Source organism: Mytilus trossulus, chromosome 4 (assembly GCF_036588685.1).
Source record: "Mytilus trossulus isolate FHL-02 chromosome 4, PNRI_Mtr1.1.1.hap1, whole genome shotgun sequence".
NCBI classification, from domain to species: Eukaryota; Metazoa; Mollusca; class Bivalvia; order Mytilida; family Mytilidae; genus Mytilus; species Mytilus trossulus.
The window spans coordinates 32,369,945-32,386,005 of record NC_086376.1 but is presented as its reverse complement, the minus strand read 5'-3'; the positions used below and the strand labels follow the sequence as shown (position 1 = coordinate 32,386,005).

General features: G+C 31.9%; 1 long non-coding RNA gene across 1 annotated transcript; it reads left to right on the top strand.

The window, feature by feature from the left end:
- The first annotated feature begins 5,551 nt into the window (after positions 1-5,551).
- Positions 5,552-6,998, top strand: LOC134713864 (uncharacterized). Its single transcript, XR_010106404.1, has 3 exons — positions 5,552-5,600; positions 6,212-6,297; positions 6,928-6,998. It is a non-coding gene; the product is annotated as an uncharacterized LOC134713864 (long non-coding RNA).
- The last annotated feature ends 9,063 nt before the right edge of the window (positions 6,999-16,061 follow it).

Below are 16,061 nucleotides of genomic sequence, written 5' to 3'. Positions count from 1 at the left end.
ATAGATCAATTTTACTGAATGAAAACATGGATAATAACTGCAAATTTGAGATTGTTCACATTTTTTTAATTAACTGATTTAGCAGTTGTAAAATTTAAGCATTTTCTGTATTATACACTGATTATAACATAAAATTGATTGATGCAGGCTATACTTTATTGTAATTTTTAACTAGGTAGGCATTATATTCGTGATTCTTTTGATCGAGCGATAGCGAGGCTAAAATAACACGAATATATGTTGTTTATTCTTTATTTTTCTATGTTGTGTCAAGTGTAGTTTTGTTTGTCTGTTTGTCTTTTTTCATTTTTAGCTATGGCGTTGTCCGTTTATTTTCGATTTATGAGTTTGACTGTGCCTTTGGTATCTTTCGTCCCTCTTTTTTTTTTAATAATGCCTGCCCATGTTATAACTACAATAAAGTATAGCTTGCATCAATTATTTCGATCTGTAAAAGTGTAAAAGCGTTCGTGTAGGCTCTTTCATGAACCTCCCTTTTTTGTTTGTAAAGAAGCAAACGGCTGGCACTCTGATTTTTTAGAGGGAGGAGTTAGAACAGCCAGCATGAACGGTTGTAGTATCTAGGCAGTCAAATATGTAAATTCCGGAATGCAACACATTACGGTCATAATAAATGATAAGTACCATCATGTGCACCATTTAAGAGTTTGAAAGTGTTTAAAAGTTAAGGAAATAAATTAAGTGCTTGATAATTTGATAAATTCATTATTCTGAAGAGATCCATATACGCATGTGCAAACAAATTTTATTGGATTTAGAGCATGGGTTTGTTCACCAAGTGAATGAAGCACGTCATATTAGAATATAGTATGAAGTTATATTACTAATGCCTGTTTATCGAAGCAGTCTTATGACAATGATATATCCGAAGGCCATCGTAGAACACATCAAACGTGTCGCAACCTAGAATATATCACAGGAATTTTCCTAAGTGAGGACACCAAAGGGACCGAAATTTAAATTACCAGGAATTATAACACTTAAATATCCCGATTTTACGCAAAAACGTTATGTCCAACGTTTCATTTTGTGTGCAAAAAATCAGGGTTCCGTTTTTTCCTATGGTATTAATGTTTTCTCCGATCATCGTAAAACTTAACAAGAATATTGCTATTGTTAAAGATATTCGCGTGTTAAAGCAAAATCAATATCACTGTAACCATTATCCGAAAAAAGTTATTTTTGTAAACGGTTTGAAAAATCTCCAAGCATAACAAGGTTATAAATAATAACGTCGATTCCTCTGCTGGTGGACTATCAGTCCCCGAGGGTATCATCAGCTCAGTAGTTAGTACTAATTGAAAGCAATCGTGTAACGCAAAGATTTGTTATTTGTATATATATTTCTAACAACACAACATTTTCATATTCTTATTTTATGTTCTAAAAAAGTATTTCTTGGAGTATCCATTAAAAAAATGAAATTATAACAAGCGATAGGGAATGTTATTTTGCACTTGATAATGTCCTCGTTTTTTTCATGTGAGATCGGTTAAAATCCCAACACGAAATTAACGTAATGGAAATCTAGGCGACATCAATACACTGGAATGCCATCACGGTTATCCAATGTAAAAATTATAACAACACGTTATAAATGTATTTGCCTCCAAGCGCATTTTATTAACTCACCGGGGCTCTTCGGGCCCAAAGGGCCCAATGTGAGCTTATTTCATTATACTTTGCACCCGTCGTCGTAAACTATTAAAAAATCATTTCCTCTGAAACTACTAGGCCAAATACTTTCAAACTTTAACTAAAATGTTCCATATGGTATCTTGTTTATAAAGTTTATCCGAAGTTTTGATCCATCGACAAACATGCATGCCGCAATGGCTAAAAATAGAACATAAGGTGAAATGCAGTTTTTGGCTTACATCTAAACAAATAAAGCGTTAATAGCAAATCTGACAAGGGTAGAATTGTTAAATTTGTCAACATCTATCAGCCCATAAATTTTCAGACGAATCGAACAATACTGTAATGAAGTATTGCTGACCTGTTCTTTGTTGTTTTCTTGGCTATTATTATAGATATATGTTAAGATCTGTTAACTATAAACAGCAATACTGTTCAGCAAAGTAAAATCTACAAAAAAGTTAAATGACCAATATTTTCAAATGACCCCTTAAGGACTTATTTTCCTTTAAAGACAAGTTTACAAAATTTGTTCATCAGGTTTGCTAACATTTAAAAAATTTCTGCTCTGAAACTATTGTGCCTAATACTTCTAAAATTTAAAATATAAAAAAGAAGATGTGGTATGATTGCCAATGAATGAGACAACTGTCCACAAGAGACCAAAAACACAGAAATTAACAACAATGGGTCACCGTACGGCTTTCAACAATGAGCAAAGCCCATACCGCATAGTCAGCTATAAAAGGCCCCAATATGACAATGTAAAACAATTCAAACGAGAAAACTAACGGCCTTATTTATATAAAAAAAATGAACGAAAAACAAACTTGTAACACATAAACAAACAACAACCACTGAATTACAATCTCCTGACTTGGGACAGGTAGATACATAAATCATGAATGTGGCGGGGTTCAACATGTTAGCGGGATCCCAACCCTCCCCTAACCTGGGACAGTGTTATAACAGTACAACATAAGAACGAACTATAAAAATCAGTTGAAAAAGGCTCATTTTGTTTATATAGATTAGACCGTTAGTTTTCCCGTTTGAATGGTTTTACACTAGTAATTTTGGGGCCCTTTATAGCTTGTTGTTCGGTGTGAGCCAAGGCTCCGTGTTGAAGGCCGTACTCTAACCTATAATGGTTTACTTTTTAAATTGTTATTTGGATGGAGAGTTGTCTCATTGGCACTCACACCACATCTTCCTATATCTATCAACTCATCAGATGGGGGGAATATAAGTGGACGTGGAATGAATGTTTCTTTAGTAATTTGGTTTATGAATTGTGTCTGAATATTTAGATCCATCAACACACATGGCCACCAGGGCTAAAATTAGAACATACGGTCAAATGCAGTTTTTGGCTTATATCTCAGAAACTGTAGCAACCAGAACAAATCTGACATGGGGTAAATATGTTTTGTACGTTAAGATTTATCAGCCCTGAAATTTTCAGACAAACCGAACGCTCATTGTTGGGTTGCTGCCACTTAATTGGTTATTTTAAGGAAATTTTGCAGTTTTTCGTGAATATTATTGAAGATAAAGATAAACTGTAAACAGCAAAAATGTTCAGCAAAAAAAGATCTACAAAAAAGTTTGACCACTTAAGGAGTTATTGTACTTTAAGGACAGTTTTTCACAAGTTGTATATGTTTTTTTTTTAAATCTTCTCAAATGAATCTAGTATAAATTTTGTATTTTATTTCCTTGCACGTCAAGAAACATAGACACTATGGCTAAAATGGAACATATGGGTACTATGCATTTATTAACTTGATTTTGAAGAAAATATGATAGTTGCAATGAAAATTTATATGGCATTTTCAAGCCACTCATTAGTGTAATTATATTGAATGCAAAAATATTCATTAATGAAAGATTTAAGCCAAAAAAAATAACATGAGCAATTCAGGCTCTTGAGAGCTTCTTGCTTTTATGTGTAAGGACTGAACAAGTTGAAAAGATATACGACCAAAGGTGTAGGTGCTTGAGGACATGCAGGATCCTATCATGAGCCCCATAATCCCTTCCCCTTTTTTATGAATCTCCGATTTCTACTTGAGGCCATTGACGTTCGTCGATCATGCGATTCACTATAGTCTGTTCGACTTTTCTTATTAAAACAAATTTTTAATATGTTTGATAAACGTCAATAACCTGAGACATATAATATGTCTCTGATTAGACAATAATCCAACAACACAAACAAATCTACATACGGCCTAAAAAGATTGAAATTCGCCTCGATTCTGGTTAGGTTGTTGAGTAATTCATTTTTTGGGGAAATGTTTTTTGTTATCATACGAGTGTTTCTTTTTTTCGAATGCTTCTAATTATGTTTAGTGAAGTGGTGTATCTTGTGTTTTTCGGAATTGGTGATTTTTCTTGCTTAATTAAAAGAAAATGTAAAAAAATCCCGATGGGAAAAAAAGTATCGACAACCAATAAAAAAACATTGGAACGATAAATAGAAACTTGGATACACTTTATGTTTATGTAAAAAATGACCAAACACCACACTTTACAAAGTCTTTCTCGTCTGATTACAATCCTGACGAACATTGTTGGTGTTAACGTCAGAAAAGCATTATCATATGTGCTCTACTAGACTTTGATGATAATAAATACAAATTCAAAGTCGATGTGATAAAACTGGCGGAAAATCTGGAGCCTACATGGATATACGATTCGAACAATGCCCTTTTCTCATTCAGCAAGCTGTCTTACTTTAATTGAAAACAAATAAGATTCAAAAGATATCATAGGGATATTCAAACTAACAAGTCGAAAATAAACTGACAACACCATGGAGAAAAGAAAAAATGACTTACAAACAAAAGTAAACAAAACACACACATATCAAAACTTAAGACTGAAGTTGTTCCGTATTTAGAGTGCATTTCTTTTTAACAAAAACGATAAAAACGGTTCAGCGAGCACATGTTTATATCCTTTGTTTCTAAAATACGTTTGCAAAGTTTGCATAAACTTTGACAAACTATAAATTCGCGAAAAAAGCGTCTACAGTTTAACTGTTGACAAGCGGATGATGGTAACTGTAGTTTTTGTCTGAATAGAACTTATCACCCAGTTAGAAAAATTGGATAAGATAAAGTGAAAACAAACCTACAAGTGTTATTTCTGAGTGGTCTTGATTTATTTTCGATTGTCTTCTCATTAGAATATTTGTGGATATCCAAGTGGGTATTTGTTGAACAATCTAGCTTTAGAGGCAGTTATTTCATTGTGCTTTAAATTCGAATAGAAAAAAATGCTCCTGCTCTATCTATATGTTCATTATATTTTATCCCATTGTTCTTTTCTTTTCCCCCAATATTATTATCTATTCATTTTTGTCCATTCTGTCTTCTATTTCCATTATTTAAACATCCCAACCAGAACTTCATTCATATATATGACAGGGCATTCATCGTTATTGGTGAGTTATATGAAAAATATTAAGAACGAAAATTAAATCTTATTCTTTTAGCTTATAGTTTACATATTATTTAAATCTAAAGGAGATACTACAAAGCCAATTAAAAATACTTACATTTTCAAAGTATTTATTCAAATAAATCCCGACAAAACAATTTAAATTATCTTAAAATGAGAAGAAAATAGTTGTAAATTAGATCTGTTTGTGAAAATACACATTTGTGGATATATGTTATTAAGTTTAAAAATGGTTGTGGAAGAACACAGCGTTTTTTTTTTTGGCAATTAGTTAAATTATATCATTATTAGTTTTTCTCTGAAAACTTAAGACACTGTGCAAAGGGAGGCAAATCAAATTTTCCCAAAAAGGTGCCGTATCGCCAGCTGATGGTGCTATATCAGCAGGTGCTCAATCAGCAGGTGAGTGATCTAGACCTTACTGAGAATTTTGGTCGATGAGCTGATAGCCGTTGGTTGTAGAGTTGTCAGGGGTATCTGAAATAGAATTATAGTATTAAATTTCTACTTTCATAAAACTTTATCTACGGTCTACGGTTTGCATGTTGTGTTGACTATTATATTACTTGATTGAGAGTTTCTCTATTATGAATATTCTTTTTTTCAACATTGTCAGTGGGAGGTTTGGCATGTTATTAAACAAGGTTCAATTCATCATTGTGTCTTACAATGTTCTGTACCAGGTCAGGAATATGAAAGCTGTTATCAAATATTTCGTGTCCATGCGTTCTTTCTGTTGCACTTCAGTGTTCCTGGTTTTTTATCTTTGCGTCACTGATATTTGATGTGATTCCCTCGGTTTTAGTTTGTAACAATAATTTGTTTTCTGTCAATCTATTGATGAATTATGAACACCTGTATACTTCTGTTCCCTTTTTTATAAAATTATTTGTTTTTCCAAAAAAATTACTTCTAATTGAAACCAAATTCTAAATGCTTGTTTTCAATGATATGGCTTAATCTTAGATCACTTTTCGCGACTTTTGCTGTATAAACTGCAAAACTGTTTGTGATAAGGAAAAGGTTGTTCATTTGAAATATAAGTTTCGTAATATCAGTACTAAATAATTAAGTTAACTTGTAGGCCCGGATTGGAAATATGGCGATCATGACGGAGGTCTAGGAACAGAAGGAACGGTATTGGGTGAAAGACAAAGAGGAAAAGTAGTGGTGAGATTTTTTCCATATACAATAATAAAGCACTAGTGTGTGCATATCTTTATTTCTATTTTACACAATTTAGAAATAACCGTACCAAAACAAAACAACAAAGAACAATTAACTGATTAAGTGAAAGAATCTCGAAATAGTCAAATACTAATCTAATTTTAATAGATCACTTCTATGTGCTTACTGATCAAGCTTATTAGTGATGAAATGTTACTAACACATGACCAGTAACTTAGTCACCGGAAAATAGTCAGCTGCAATCACTTAAAAAATATAAACAGAGGACGAATTCACATATTTTACAGTATTTAAAGTGAAATATATCTAACTTACTTAAAATCAAATGGATGTTTCAACATACAAAATCATTTGACAGACACCTCTTAATGTTTTAAACATAGAAACACGCGTACATGGAACTGACTGTTGGAATTTTTGGTATCTTAGATAAAATTTGTATTTTGATTAATTACGTTTATATGAATTAACCATAAACTATCTGTTTAAATATTTTAAAAGTGAAGAAAGTTGATTGATATTGTTACCTTGAACGCTTAAGGCTTACACTTTTAATAAAGCATCTGATCGGTGAAAGATAGTCTAATGAATAAAAGAAAAAAAACATTTCAGGTAAGATGGGACAGAAAAAATGTAGGCAGTTATAAAATTGGATATGATGGCCACTTTGAAGTGAAGTTGAGGTAAATATAAAGTGTAGTTCAAACTACCTTGTAACCATATAGAGCTACATCAGCTGATATTTTAATCTTCATTGCAAATCAACAATTTACCCGTCTGATCATAACTTTATAGCTTATTGGCTCATTTGTACATTAACATAATGAGAGACTAAGAAAGAAGAAATGCTTTATAAGCACGACAGAAGATTTAACACTACCATTGCAATGCTTCAATATGTCAATTCAATCAGTTCTTGAAATAAGACATCAAGTTACTACGATATCATTTCTTAATTCAAATTGAATTGTAGTAACAGGTTTACTCATGCGTAACTGCAGTTTAAAACTATTTTCCTTGATTTTTTACATATAATTACAGTGATAACTTTTTAAACAGTGGTCATGAAAAAGGGTGCGAGAAAACAGAAAGGTATGGTCGTATAGGACAAAGGTTACACAATTCAACAACTGGAAAATACCAAAATGATCCATATGCAATAAAAACCGACGAATGTGAAGACTATGTTATTCCCATATATTCCGAAACATCAGGTGAGCCAATAACATGTTAAAAAAGATAACTTCGCTTTGAGAATTAAAACTTTCTAAAAACTTTCAAACTTTCATTTATCTAACAAAGACACACACAGAAAAATTCTACAAAGGTTCTTTGAAATAACTGATAAAAAGATGTTATTTATTTAACAACTGCAACGGTCACTCATTGGGATTGACTCTCTATTTTTCTTATATCTAATTACATTTTTTTTTGTAATTGAGTGCTTTTATGATCATGACATTATATTTTTTTAAACTGAACCAAACACGTATAAATAAACGGTTACTTCAAAAAAAAAAATATCATACGAACATAAACTTTTGCAGTTATATGTTGTCTTTCAATATCATCTGCGATTTGGGTTTCAAAATATATCTGATTGTTTATAAACTAAACTAAAATCGATTAAAACGAAAAAAGTTATATGATTTTGGATAGTCGTTACCTTTGCCTCATGTACTTTGTCGACACAGATGCTAGGGACGTTTTTGACTGACGGTAAGAAGCTTACTTTTTGTGTTGAAAATTTTATTATTGCTCATAAAATGAAGCAATGGATAAACGACTGTTTAATGTTTTAAGTATATCTACATTGTTCGCACCATATTAAATCTTTCCTATTATCATAAAATTTTATTTTCAATTTTGTTGCACCTTAGAGATATTCATACCCGATCATACTCTTGTATCGATATACATTCAAGTCAATGTAAGATTAATAATTATCTTTTTAAGCTTCAATATCAAGGTTGTAGGGTGACAAAAACACTTGGTTGTTTACATTGCAAAATTCATTTGCAGATTGTATGGTCCCATTTTTGAATATGTTGTCTTGTGTCCGTAATTAATTTCACAAAATCATTTTAAACTGAAATTACTAATCGACTTGGAAGCTAACATGGGGATATCCTTTTGATGTGGCTCGGTACTTATACATCCTGTTAATGTGTTGTTTATATTATCTTCTATTTTTGCTGGTGTGTTTTGTACGTGTGAATTTTTGTGTTCCTTTGGTACATATGACGTGGTTCTATACTTTTAAAGATCCCGCCATTATGCTATTTTCTATTATAATGTCATGATGTTATTGTTCATTATAATTTTGAAAATATTTTGAACGAGAATATTATTTAGTTCGCGTAGTGGTATTAACCATATGTGGATTTTTAAAAATTCCAAAGAACTTCTTGATAATTTTTAATCTCGGTCTTTTTTTTTATATGAGTTATAATATAACTTTTGATTGTTCAACCCTGTTTACCACCGTTACCCATATGAAATTATAATTTTGAAAATACCTTCAACGAGAATATCATTTCATATTTCTTCCCTCTGTGAAGTTCATATTTAGACGGCAAATGCGCGACTTTGCACTAAAGCTGATGTGAATGCAGTCACAGGACCTCTTATATATTTCTCTCCTTTATGGGTTGATTTAAAATACATACACAAATGTAAGCAATCAATGTGATTGTAAACTTTGATATATGCTTTTTGTGCCTTTTTTTACAATTTCACCTATTAGGTCTGTTTTGTTCCCGCATCGTTGTTAATATAATGAAATTTGATGCGACTATCATAAAAGTTAGATGTTTAGCGCTATAAAATCAGCCTTATTTGGCGCATTGTTTTAGAATTGCAGGTCTTCATTGCTATTCAACTTTGTATCTGTTTGGTTTTATAACTATTTTGTTCAGATCGTCATTGATGGGTCTGATGTAGACGTATTACATTATAAGCCTGGTACCTTTGATAACTATTTAGTAATTTAAAAGATAATTGCGATATACTGGTCATGGATCTAGCTGCTCTAGTTCATTGACAAATGATAGATTTGTTTATAGATTAAGTACCCCTTAAAAAAATGTTTAAAAATATTGGAAATGATATATCTACAAAAATTTTAAACGCATGTTGTAGTTAAACTACTACTTTGTACCAAACTGTAGATAACTAGATATTTACGAAAAATACAAATTTACATGTAGCTACCACCGTTAAAACAATTAGAGAAATTTTCAAAAATGTTAATGAAAAATGTCATATCATAATATAAAAGAGCATTTCTACATTTGAAAATGCCTGTACTAAGTCAGGAATATGACAGTTCTTGTCCATTCGTTCTTGATGTGTTTTGTCATTTGATTTTGCCATGTGATTATGGACTTTCCGAGTGGATTTTCCCCTGAGTTCAGTATTTTTGTGATTTTACTTTTTGCTAATTAAAAGAGAGACAAAAGATACATAAGAGCTAAATCAAACTAATAAGTATAAAATGAACGGAAAACGCTAAAGTGCAATCTACTTTTTTTGAACTTTAGATAAATGATGCAAGTATGGTCCTCTTTTAAGAATTAGCGTAACAGATCTCACTTTATGATTATAAAAAAAAGTCTGGTAAATTGTTTTTAAGAAATGCCTTGTTTTTAATATGGACATAAGTTGGTTTTTTGTTAAGACATTTGCTACGCGCGCCTGACATACAAAATTTGACCATGACACTTGTGATGAGTTTATAACTGACGAACATTAAATCTGTATTTGGAGGTCAGGCACTGACACATTGGCTGATTCTTGTCTGGGGTCCTAACTCACAGAGACAGTAAAGCCAGGCGGAATACAATGGCATATATTTGTTTAGTGGGTGCTAGATGATGTATATGTGGAAAATATTCATATTGCCCCAATTTTTTTACAAACATTACTATTTTTAGCTCACCCGGCTCAAAGGGCCAAGTGAGCTTTTCTCATCACTTGGCGTTCGTCGTCCGTCGCAGTCCGTCGTCGTTAACTTTTACAAAAATCTTCTCCTCTGAAACTACTGGGCCAAATTTAGACATCATCATTATTGGAGTATTGTAGTTTGAAAAACGTGTCCGGTGACCCTACCAACCAACCAAGATGGCCGCCATTGCTAAATTGTGGTAAAATGTCGATTTTGGCGTATAACTCTAACAACAAAGTATTTAGAGCAAATATGACAAAGGGTTAAATTGTTTATCTAGTCCATATTTATCTGCCCTGAAATTTTCAGATGAATTGGACAACGATTTGTTGGGATTCTGTCCCCCAATTGGAAATAATTAGACATTTTGTCGTTTTGGGTCATTATCTTGAATACTATTACAGATAGAGATAAACTGTCAACAGCAAAACTGTGCAGCAAAGTAAGATCTACAAATAAGTCAACACAAAAGCGTCAGTTGACCCCTTTAGGAGAAATTGTCCCTTAAAGTCAATTTTTAACAATTTTCATTAATTTGGTATTTTTTGGTAAATTTTTACAAAATATTTTCCTCTTTAACTAAAGGAACAAGTTTATTATGAATAGAAAAATGTAAAGTAAAGTAAGATCTAAAAAAAACACCACCATCATCAAAACGCAATGTTGTCATGAAGCCATCTGTGTCCTTTGTTTAATACATGTATGCACATAGACAAAGGTGAGCCTCTAGTTATCTTAAGTTACCAACTAGATAAAACTGTTGATATATTCAAGGTCAACACCGCCCTTATCCTATGATATTTACTTATTATTCGTAAAAAGTATATTAAAAAAAAAGTATTATGTGTTTGTGTGTTTTTTTCACAGTCAGTGCCCTTTGGGAACACCAGAATGGTTCACAATGGATAAAATATCCACCAGGAATAAATGCAAAGATTGAAAAAGCATACCAGAGAAAGACATCAGGAAAAATCATTATCGAAATGGATCGCACAACGTATGTATTATTTTTTATTTTTTTAAACATATTATTTGTAAAATAGGAAAGAAAGCCTGATATGATTAAAACACTTACAGTTTTTATGACAGTGTGTTAAATGCACTTGTGTAATTTGGGCATGGAGTTTAATCTTTTTTATGTACCAATTGAGGAATAGAGCAGTTTCTATCTAACTGTTCGTTTCTATGTATGTTGGATTGTCGTTTGTTTTTTGTTGCACTTAAATGTTCCGTTTCGTTGTTTTCCAATTAGTTTTTTAACCTGTATTTGTTTTCTTTCAATCGATTTTTTACTTATGTACAGCGGTATACTACTGTTGCATTTATTTATGTGTAATTATCAAATTTTGCAAATACTTTGAAGAATATATTATACAGTCTAATATTCAACACCGAACAAAAATGTTATTTATAACAAAAACAAACGAATTAGACGAGAAAGGGACAGCAAATATCCTGCCTTAAAAAGAAAATTGCTGACCGTTAAATTGAAAGGTTTGGAATTTTGGATTCTCCATGCTCTTCAACTTTGTACTTGTTTGGCTTATAACTATTTTGATATGAGCGTCACTGATGAGTCTTATGTAGACGAAACGGGCGTCTGACGTACTAAATTATAATCCTGGTACTTTTGATAACTATTTAAACCACTGGGTCGATATCACTGCTGGTGAAAGTTTCGTCCCCGAGGGTATCACCAGCCTAGTAGTCAGCCTTTCGGTGTTGACATGAATATCAATTATGTGGTAATTTTAATAAATTGCCTGTTTACAAAACTTTGAATTTTTCAAAACAAATAAGGATGTTCTTGTCCCAGGAATAGATTACCTTAGCCGTATTTGGCACAACTGCTTTGAATTTTGGATCCTCAATGCTCTTAAACTTTGTACTTGTTTGGCTTATAACTATTTTAATATGAGCGTCACTGGTGAGTCTTATGTAGACGAAACGGGCGTCTGGCGTTCTAAATTATAATCCTGGTACCTTTTGATAACTATTTTCATTCAAGTTTTGAAAAACGAAGCATTAATAGGTAAAACACTAGTAAACAGAAAGGTATCTAGGGGTACTGAATATTAAAGTTTATGAATGAATGAATGAATGAATGATAACAATTTTACAATTCTCAACCAATAGCGATTATTATTCTCTTTTGTTTCGGTAGAATGGTTATTTGAATACGGGTTAACCATTTATGCTGCTAGTTCAAATATTACTCCAAACAACAACGTTTGTATTGTTTTCATCTATATTTTGTAAAGGTACTCCAAGTTTCTTTACCCTATTACGGTTTACTGATGGCTGTTATTCCTGAATGAAAAAACGTGCATGTCAGGAATCTGTTGTACAGTAGTTGTCGTTTGTCTATGTAATTTATACTTGTTTCTCGTTTCTCGTTTATTTTATATAGATTAGACCGTTGGTTTTCCTGTTTGAATGGGTTTGCACTAGAGATTTTGGGGCCCTTTATATTTTATTGTTCGGTGTGAGCTAAAACTTCGTGTTGAAGGCCGTACATTGACCTAGAATGGTTTTCTTTTTAAATTATTATTTGGATGGAGAGTTGTCTAATTGGCACTCACACCACATCTTCCTTTATCTAAGTTAATTTGCATCAGATCAAGACAATACGTTAAAGAAAACAGGGAACAATATGTTTCAGATATTGCAATGAATTTGAACTTTTTTTCAGATATATTATACATTTTTCGAGAATGGTACAAGAAAACGCTCAGAATAAAATGGAAATGGCAGTAAGAAGGAAAGGTGAGTTGATTATTTCATTAATAGTCAAAGCTACATAACGGTGCATTGGTACAAAATGTCTTGTCAGTAAAAATATACTAGTATATATTTGAATCGAAACTATATGTGACCTACAGAATTAGACTATTAACCGGGTTTGTAATAACACGAGCAACACGACATGTGTCACATGTGGAGTAGAATCTGCTCACCCTTCCGGAGCGACCGAGATTATCTCAAGTTTTTTTGGTGGGGTTCGTTTTGCTTATAAGTCTTTGGTTTTCTATGTTGTGTCTTGTATACCATCATTTGTCTGTTTTTCTTTTCTTTTTTAGCCCTGGCATTGTCAGTTTATTTTCGATCCGTGCGTTTGAATGTCCCTCTGATATCGTTCGCCCCAGTTTCACGTCAAAAAGTCAATAAATGTTTAACAACAAAAGTGAACAAAAACGTAAAATCAGATATTTACATGTATCTCCTTCTCTATGCATATATAACCGTGATCAATAGCTCCGTAATTCTCGTATCACGGCTTTTAAACGAGAGTAGGTATTATCAGCGTCGTCACAATGTGTGAGGAGAGGTAATCAAGCTTGCTTTCGTCAATCGTAAAACTATAAGATTATCGAAAAAAAAACAATCGAAGACCGATAAACAGACACAGTGTCAAACTTTTGAGCTTATTAATATTGTGGCTCTATGCTGATATTTTACAAAACTAATGTGAAGGAAATTCAGATTTTTTATTCAAAGGCAATGTTTGCGTGTGAGCTTTGATATGGTCTTTCAAATACTGAATTAACAATGTTAGAACTTTCTCACAAATATATATTGTATTATATGTAAATGTAATTATTGTACAAACATTGTTTAATGCTTGCAAAATCGTCGATAAGAATAAAATAAAGTTAATATTATATCATGAAATGATTTACAACAGTTCAGGTGGTTTACTTGAGAATACAATTATCACTTATATTAGGAGTTATTTCTTCTTTTCTCTTAGACATTGTTACAGTTTTTCTATTACTATTACCTTGTTCTAATCCTAGTGCTTTTTACTTTCAGACTGATGCATCTTTACAATGGTGATAATAAACTGCAATAGCTCTAAGCATAGCTGCAACACGACATGTGCCACATGTGGAGTAGAATCTGCTCACCCTTTCGGAGCAACCGAGATTATCTCCAGTACATTGAAAAACAACAGTGGAACAAAATAGTTTTAAATTACATTTATATTTTAGATTTGAGTATTTACATATATTCTACACTACAAAATTATGCAACCAGCAGTTTATTGTGTATGTTATATTTCATTTCACTTATTTTCTCTGATCGAGATCAGAAGGATGAGATTTGAGTACTTATAAAGTGTCAATCAAGAAACATCTCGCTCAAGTCTACTATCTGATGCCTCTTTCGCCAATCAAGTCGAGTTATCGATATGTTGGTTGAAATTGTCTATTATTCTTTATTTGTAGAGCATGAAAAAAAATCATATGTAGATGGAAAATCCATTATGATTAAAAACTAAGAAAAAAAGATAGAAAGGAGTTTAAATTTGGTTCGATTTTTTTCGTCATAGAAATAAGACGGTGAGCTCTGGTTATGAAAAAAAACTTTAATTACAGTAAAAATGACACTACCCAATACTGTTGTGAATAAGAAGGTCTTAAATAACGATGCACTTTTCAATTTGATTCAAAAATGTTTGAGATGTGCTTGGTCATATGTTAAAAATGTAAAATTACTTCAGAATTGTACATACTATATTTGATAAGTAATGTATTATTCCTTTGCATTATTTTGTCCTACAATACAATGCAATATGAACTGTATACATACATTTGTCATGTTAAGTAAGGCCGTGTTCACACCAAACGGCATGTACATTAAACATGTTTACGTTTAGTTTAATGTAATGTACACTGGTTTTACATAGAATTTGTTCACATCTATAAACCTTGTTTAATTACCTGTACATAGAATTTGTTCACACTTGTAAACTATATGTCATTTAAATGTTTATTACGTAGAACCGAATGCAAATTTTTCGGAAAACTTTTCTAGCAGTTAGGGAACGACCATTTGATTTCAAAAAGGGGGGATGGATTTTTTCATGAAAAATATTCTGATCCCCAATTTGATAAAAAAAAAAATCTGTGATCATAGAAATGATAAAAAAAATTATTCTGAATCCAGAGACTCCCCATACATTACAGTGTTAAATATTGGGAAAAAAAGATATTTGATTGCTAGCGTCGAAAAACTGAATAAATCGTTCGCGCGAAAAACATTCCGACTCAGAAAAAAAATATCCCCCTCCACCTTTTTTAAGTTAAGTGGTTGCTCCTTTATGAAAGCCATTTTGACAATGTGCAGTAGTTTATAGATACAAAAGATGTCTCGATTACGCATGAAAAAACGTAGGCTGCAGCAGCGTGCTTACAGACGAAGAAAAGGGATTGAGATGTTAAGGATCACTACATTTATTATACATTTATTATCTTTTCTGTTTCTTTCAAATTATATTTCTTCTCAAAGAAGTGTTTAACAAAGGGAGATGTTTATATTTTTTTTTTTATTTGTAAGTGTAATTTAACATATCTGAGATACTAGACAAACAATACAACTTTCCTCACACTTTTTTCTAGTAATGCATTTATGAGTGAATCATTGTTTGAGTAAAGACAAAGTGGCAAATATTTTCGTGTACGTCCAGTCGATCAGGGAAGACCTTTTCAAAAGAATTATGTATTCGGCAACGATGATGCTTTGAGTCTTAATAATGGATTAATAAAGCTACTTAAAAAAATATAATAAAGAAATATAAAGAACTTTATTAAAAGTTATTATAAATATCAATTTTATTCAAATTCATTGAATTTTATCATTGGGAACGTAACTGTGTTAAGTTTACGTGTGAGCTACACTAACACAACATCGAGTTTAGGTCAATGTGAACACGGCCTAATACTCTTTTTAATTAACTAATGTCTATATTTCTTTCATTATGTTTCAGTATAACATGGTGTAGCCAATTAAAATGACA